This window comes from Tiliqua scincoides, chromosome 4 (assembly GCF_035046505.1).
Source record: "Tiliqua scincoides isolate rTilSci1 chromosome 4, rTilSci1.hap2, whole genome shotgun sequence".
NCBI lineage: Eukaryota > Metazoa > Chordata > Lepidosauria > Squamata > Scincidae > Tiliqua > Tiliqua scincoides.
The window spans coordinates 56,186,124-56,192,681 of record NC_089824.1 but is presented as its reverse complement, the minus strand read 5'-3'; the positions used below and the strand labels follow the sequence as shown (position 1 = coordinate 56,192,681).

General features: G+C 44.3%; 1 protein-coding gene across 1 annotated transcript in view; it reads left to right on the top strand.

The window, feature by feature from the left end:
* The first annotated feature begins 491 nt into the window (after positions 1-491).
* YES1 (YES proto-oncogene 1, Src family tyrosine kinase) overlaps positions 492-6,558 on the top strand; it is a 46,820-nt gene continuing 40,753 nt past the window's right edge. Inside the window, exon 1 of the mRNA XM_066626693.1 lies at positions 492-876. The gene's annotated coding sequence lies outside the window, so the exon portion shown is untranslated. The remainder of the gene's footprint in view (positions 877-6,558) is intronic.

Here is a 6,558-nt window from a genome sequence, read left to right as displayed (position 1 = left end):
GACTTACTTTTCAGTACACATGCACAGGATTGGGCTTTTAATGGTCTTTAGGAGAGGGGATCAGCCTGCCAGATGCAGGCAGGAATCCTCTGCACACTTCCCTGGGAGTAAGCCCCACTGACTCTAATGGGACTTACTTCTGAGTAGACACGCCCAGGCTTGGGCTCTGAGTAGGCAAGTCTTATTTCCTCAGCCTTTGCTCCTCGCAGGGCCGGAGCTGCCCACTGGGAGTCTGACAGCAATCAACGCTGCTCTTACTCCCAGGTGGTTAACAGGCGGAGGAAGCCCTCCAGGTCCTCGGCGCCGAGCCAGCAGCCCCTTCGCACGAGCCCTTCTCCCAGTCAGAGGCGCTGGCCGGCGCCGTCCTCTCCTCGCCTGCGCTCCCGGAGCGACGCTCGGGGTCCGTCGGGCGCCACCACAGCGCGCGCGACTCCCCTCAGCAGCAGCTGCCGCCCGCAGCCCCCTCCCCCGCGCGCTCCTTTCCGGGTCTCCGCGGCCGCCATGTTAGGTCGGGACGGGGAACTCGGGCTCGGCTGAGGGGCCGCCGTCGCCGCCTCCTCCTGGCGCGCGTGGAGGGGCCGGCCGCAGCTGCTCCCGGCTCCTCCCTCCCTCCCCTCGGCCTGGGCTCGCGACGGAGGCTCTGCCGGCGGCGGCGCGCACTCTTCGCCGGGGAAGCCTGGCCCGGGCTCATGGGGCCGACGCGAAGCGGCTGAGCGCGCCGCCGGACGGGACCTGCCTGGGGAGTCGCGGCCCCCGCCCCCCCTCCTCGCCCGGGCGGAAGCGAGGACGCCCTCGAGCCCGCAGCCCCGGAGAAGGAGCGGCGGCAGCGGCTGCGAGGGGGCTCGGCGCCTGCCCGGAGCGGCCCGCGGAAAGCAGGTGAGCGTCCCGAGCGCTTCCCCTCCTCCCCCCGCCTGCCAGGAGGGCGCTGGGCCCGGCGCTGCACGCTCCTCTCCCTGTCCTCGCTCCCCGGCTCTGGGCGAGGCTGACCCCCGCTCGGCCCGGCTGTGGGGGAGAGAGCGCCTGGCGTGTCACGGTCGTCCGCGGGCCTTCCTTCCCTCCCCCCATCTCGCTACAGAAAGTTTAGCCGCAACTCTCCCTCCCTCCCACTCGTGAGAATTTGGCGAGAGCTAAGCCTGTGTCTGTCTACTCAGAAGTAAGCCCCATTAGAGTCAGTGGGGCTCACTCCCAGGAAAGTGTGGCTAGGAGTTCAGCCTCGGAGCCCAAGCCTCTACATGTCTACTCAGAAGTAAGCCGCATGATAGTCAATGGAGTTTACTCCCAGGAAAGTGTGGTTAGGATGGCAGCTTCACAGCCCTCTCCTATGCCTGTCTACTCAGAAGTAAGTCCCATTAGACTCAGTGGCGCTTACTCCCAGGAAACGTGGGAGTAAGTCTTTATGGGGGAGTAAGTCCTGTTGAATTCAGTGAGACTTACTTCTGAGTAAACATGGATTGCACTGTCAGTCTCCTGCAGTGTGGGAATGCTTCAAAGGATTTCCTTGGGACGTTTATGGGGGGTTGTGTGCATCGTCCCCCCCTTCTCTTCCCATCCCATATGCAGAGGTGGCAGCCTGGCAGATCATCTGCTTCCTTGCTAGCTGCTTGAAGCCTGATAACAACTGTTCTGAACAGAAGGGGTCCTCCCTGCCCTCCCTTGGTTTGATTGACTACCCCAACAAGTTTCATTGTTGGACTTTTGTTTGTTTTGTGAAGGGGAGGCTGGGAAGTAAGAGGGGAAAGGTGGTGATTTCAAGTATCTAGTTCCCATTCCTGCATTTTCAACTTTCTAAGGCTACAATCATATCCACGCTTTTCTGGGAGTAAGCCCCATTAACTTACTTCTGAGTAGACAGGCATAGGATTGGGCTCTAAGGCTCTCAATGCACCCAGGATAAGTTTACAAGGATAGAATTTCTTTTTCTCTGTGTTGTTAATATGCTTTGTGTAGTTAGTAACTTAAATATTAATTTGGTTTATAGGATTTAGCAAAATGTGTGGTTTTTATATAAGACTTGAACATCTGCAATAAAATTGTGACTGCAGTGTTGATGAGGAAACTGGAAGTTGGTTTCTAATCTGTACTTTGGCCCTAATACATATGTACATTATTTGTTTAACCCACAATGCTATCGACCAGGAACTTGATTCCAAGAATCATAAGATTTTCTTACAAAACAGAATACAGTTGTGATTTCTTTTCAGTGTGTTTTGCTTTTGCTTTTATTTTCCCAAGTTGAGGTAACTTTCTTTGGTAAATTAAGTTCATGTTGCCTGAATTGTGAATTCTGGATTTTAAGGAAAAGATAAAAAATAGACACATAAAATCACAGCAAGGAAGTATGCAAAATATTGGAATGATTGCATTATCTCAATGCACACTGAAGTTCTTCAGTCAACACAGTTTGAAAACTTGTCATATTTTAAAAGAAAATAAGAACATAAGAACAGCCCCACTGGATCAGGCCATAGGCCCATCTAGTCCAGCTTCCTGTATCTCACAGCCGCCCACCAAATGCCCCAGGGAGCACACCAGATAACAAGAGACCTCATCCTGGTGCCCTCCCCTGCATCTGGCATTCTGACATAACCCATTTCTAAAATCAGGAGGTTGCGCATACACATCATGGCTTGTACCCCATAATGGATTTTTCCTCCAGAAACTTGTCCAATTGTTTATATTGAGCAGAGGAGAAATTTGTAATGGTTTTGTTGTCAGGTCTTAAATTGATGTTGGTCTGACACTCTGCAAAGTGAATATATTTACTGTGAATACACCCAAAACACTTTATTATACAATTGTGCTCTGTACACACAGTATTTTGAAGTAATGCAGATAAATAAATCTACTTAAAAACACAATCATATTACAGTCAGTATTCAGTCATATTAAATACAATGGTATTATTCAAATAAAAGAATGACAAGTTTCAATAGAAAATTGAGTTAAAGTTGTCTCAGAGTAAAATAGTCTGAATATGCTTTGGAGCATGGACATTTTAAAGATTATCATAAACTTTAAAAATTTCTTTAAAAATTAGTGAAGAAAATTTATTCGCCACTAATGCCTTGCCATCACTTATTTTTTTAACACTCCATTAATAGAGAATCTTTTATGGAATAAAGAAATCATTTAATGTCTTTGAACCTCAGTTAAACATTTGTGTACCAGTAAACCCCTACCACAAAACCAATCCCTTGAGGTGATAGTCATGATGTTGGACCAATCCCAGAGTTTTAGAGGTTAGGATATGTTATGTCTAAGTAGTTTCATTGATCAAAGTTCATCTGCTTGGTCTTCCAAAAAACAGGTGTAGCTTTGCTGTTGTACACACAAATGTTTTTGATAATGAATGTTCCTTTTTCTTTAAAATCAAACTGAAATCTCTCAGAAATTGTTTCTGTTAAAAGATGCCTTGGTTTCATAATTTAATACCTGTACTTATAAAATAAGTTACATTTTAACCCTAGAGAATGAAAAGCTTGGACCCTTTTCTTTACTGAGAAATTCCACTCCTTTTAATGGGACTTGCTCTGCAGTATATGTAGTATTACATGATCTGAATTACCATGCAGTATAGTACTGTAGTTCACAATTGCTTTGAGTGTTCCATGCTAACACTGCAAACTGAGATCCAAAAGGGTGTGCCCAGTGCAGCTTCCAAGGCTCCTCCTCCTAAAACCTGGGCAGAGTTTTCCCTGGTAAGTTCCTGTGTTCTTTCTCTGAACTGGGAACTGCAGCTTTGGAAGCAGCCACCAGTGCAGTGGTTGGAGCTGCACTCTAGCCAAATGCTGGAGTAAGTTTATCAGAGTTTATGTGAGCCAAAGGTCATTTTGGATCTCAGCTGTTGTAGTGTTCACAATTTTGTTAAGCCCATGTTTCCAGTTAAAATATGGTTTTAAGCTAATATGAGGGTATTTTCTATGATAAAAGGGAACATCTGCATATCCATTAAGAACTCTTTCAATATTTAAGGAATTACCATTTAGCAAAATAAATACAGTACTGCATTTGGGTTATGAAAGCCTCTTGCATTACAAAAGCTGCTAGACCCAGGCAGCATATACCTGAGAGTTTTTAAAGAATTGAAATGTGAAATTGTTGCTCTAACAAAAATGTGTCGCTTTTCACTAATATTGGCCTCCTCTGATCTGGAGGATGAGAAAGTACCCAAGATAATGCAAAACAGAACTGAGGTAGCCAGATTACCTGCTCATTCATCTGGCATCTGTTACAGCTAAATTATTATTTTTAAAGCACCATCTTAAAAAAAAATTGAAGCTAGAATTAAGGAACATGTAGAACAACAAACCTTGTAGAACATACATGTAGAACAACAAACAACCTGAATATACTTTGGAGCATGGACAGATTAATGTAAACTTTAAAAATTAGTTTTTAATTTAAGCTATTTCTGCCCAGCATTGCAAATACGCAACAGGGACCAAATGTATACATCTGTGGGCTGGGCAAAAATGGGTTAATGGCAAGAAGGATTGCCATGGATTCCACAAAGCTAAATCCTGCCTCATCAACAAAGTTCTTTGTTAGCAAGCACATAGGTAGAGGCACATAGATTCAAATAGTAACCAAAGGTTCCTGAGCAACTTAATTGTCAATGGATAAAAGAACAGGTCCTTCTATGGATTAGTAACTAGTTAAAGAACAGAAAGCAAAGATTCTTACAATGGAGAGAAGTAAGTAACAAGGCTGAGCTGAAATGGCCCCAGCAATTTCAGATTCCCACCATGTACTTAGGCTGTGAAAAGGGGATCCTCCTTTTGGTAATTGTTTTCAGTGGGTCCTGCAAACAGAAGTCAAATGTTCATCCAACTTACAGGTAGCATTGTATGGCCTGCTATTATTCAGCACTACTCCCTTGCCCTTTTTCCCATGCCACACGGCCCTCACTGTAGGAAGCACTATACTGTGGTTTGATTTGACTTCATTATACGTAATGACATATATCCAGATTTGGCTATGTGATGACATCTCAATGCAGATCATATGGAGGACAATGCTTTTGCATTGTTCTAGTTTTGTGTCAAACAAGAAAAAAATGGTTCTGAGCAACAGTGAGGAATATTGTTGCTGTTGCCCCTAGAATCATAAACAGCCTGTATAGAAGGGCTGAGAAAGCAAAGGAGAGGGCTTTTTTGAAATCCTTTGCTCTCCCTAGAACCCTCGTTCAAGTTGGAAAAGATTCATTGGAGAACACATGGTCCTAGTTAGCAGTGGGATCTCCCAGAGGATCTTAGGACAGAGCAATGAAGACAGCGGTGAGGCAGCCAAGTTTGCCGGTGATACTGAATTATTCAGGAAAGTGAAAACCAGGAAAATGCTAAAAGTTTCAAAAGGATCTCACCAGCAAAATGACAAATGAGGTTTATTGTTAAGGTAAAGTGGGCAAAAAAATTCCTAACCATGTAGATGTGATGGATTTGAATTGGCAGAGACTAACTAGGAAAAAGATGTTTGGGGATGTGGTAGATAGCCCAAGGGAAATATGAATTCTGAATATGGTAGCAATGAAAAGGATGCATTCTGTGCTAGAAGAAAGGAAATAACTTAAGAAAGGGATTTTAAGTAAAATGGCCAGTACTGTAATGTCTGTTTATAAATCTGTGGTGCAGCTGCAGTTAGGATTGGAGTGCCTTTCCTATGAGGACAACCATTTAGAAAAGAATATTAATCAGAAGTGTAAATAAATTTATGCATGGCATGAAGAAACTTGAAAGGGATGTTAGGGATGCAAAAAATTTCATAGAAGCATCCCCATCCTTCTTAGTGACAAAACATAGGAAGCTGTCTAACACTGAATCAGATTATTGATTCTTCTAGCTTAGTATTGCCTGCACTGATGGCAGTGTCTCTCTCTGGTTTCAGACACAAATCTACCTGGACATGCTGAGGATTAGGTTTAGGATGGTCTGCATGCAAAGCAGGTGCTCTGCCATTGAGCTGTGGCCCAACTGGCAACAGACATAAGAAAGTACTGCTTCATACAATGCATAATTAACTTACAGAATTTGCAGCCGCACAATGCAGTGGCTGCTGGCTATCTGTGTTGACCTATATCCTGTTCTAAACCCAAGAAATCTGAATCAATACATTCAGAAAATATGTCTTATAATCAACATAATGCATTTAAAAGCAAACTGAATAAATTCATGGTGTTTGGGTCTGTGGGGGACTAGCCATGAAGGCTAAAATCTGGCACTGCCAGACTTAGAGGCAATATGTCATTGAAAACCTATTGCTGCTGGGCAAACAATGAGAAAAGGGCTTTTGCCTAAAAGGCCAGTTTGTGGGCTGGCTTCCTAGAAACATCTGGCTGGCCACTGTGGAAAACGGGATGGACCTTTTCTCTGACCTGCTCCTGTATTATGTTTATTATGCTTGATAAGTGATAATTAACAGCAAGCTAGAGCCTATTTACTGAAGAGGTAAAGAGTTGAAATACCATGATTTTTTTTTTTCTAAAAGAAAGACATGCCCCTGCTTCCACATCATATCCACAATATAGTTACATTTACCTGTTTCATAATTTCTTAGATCTAA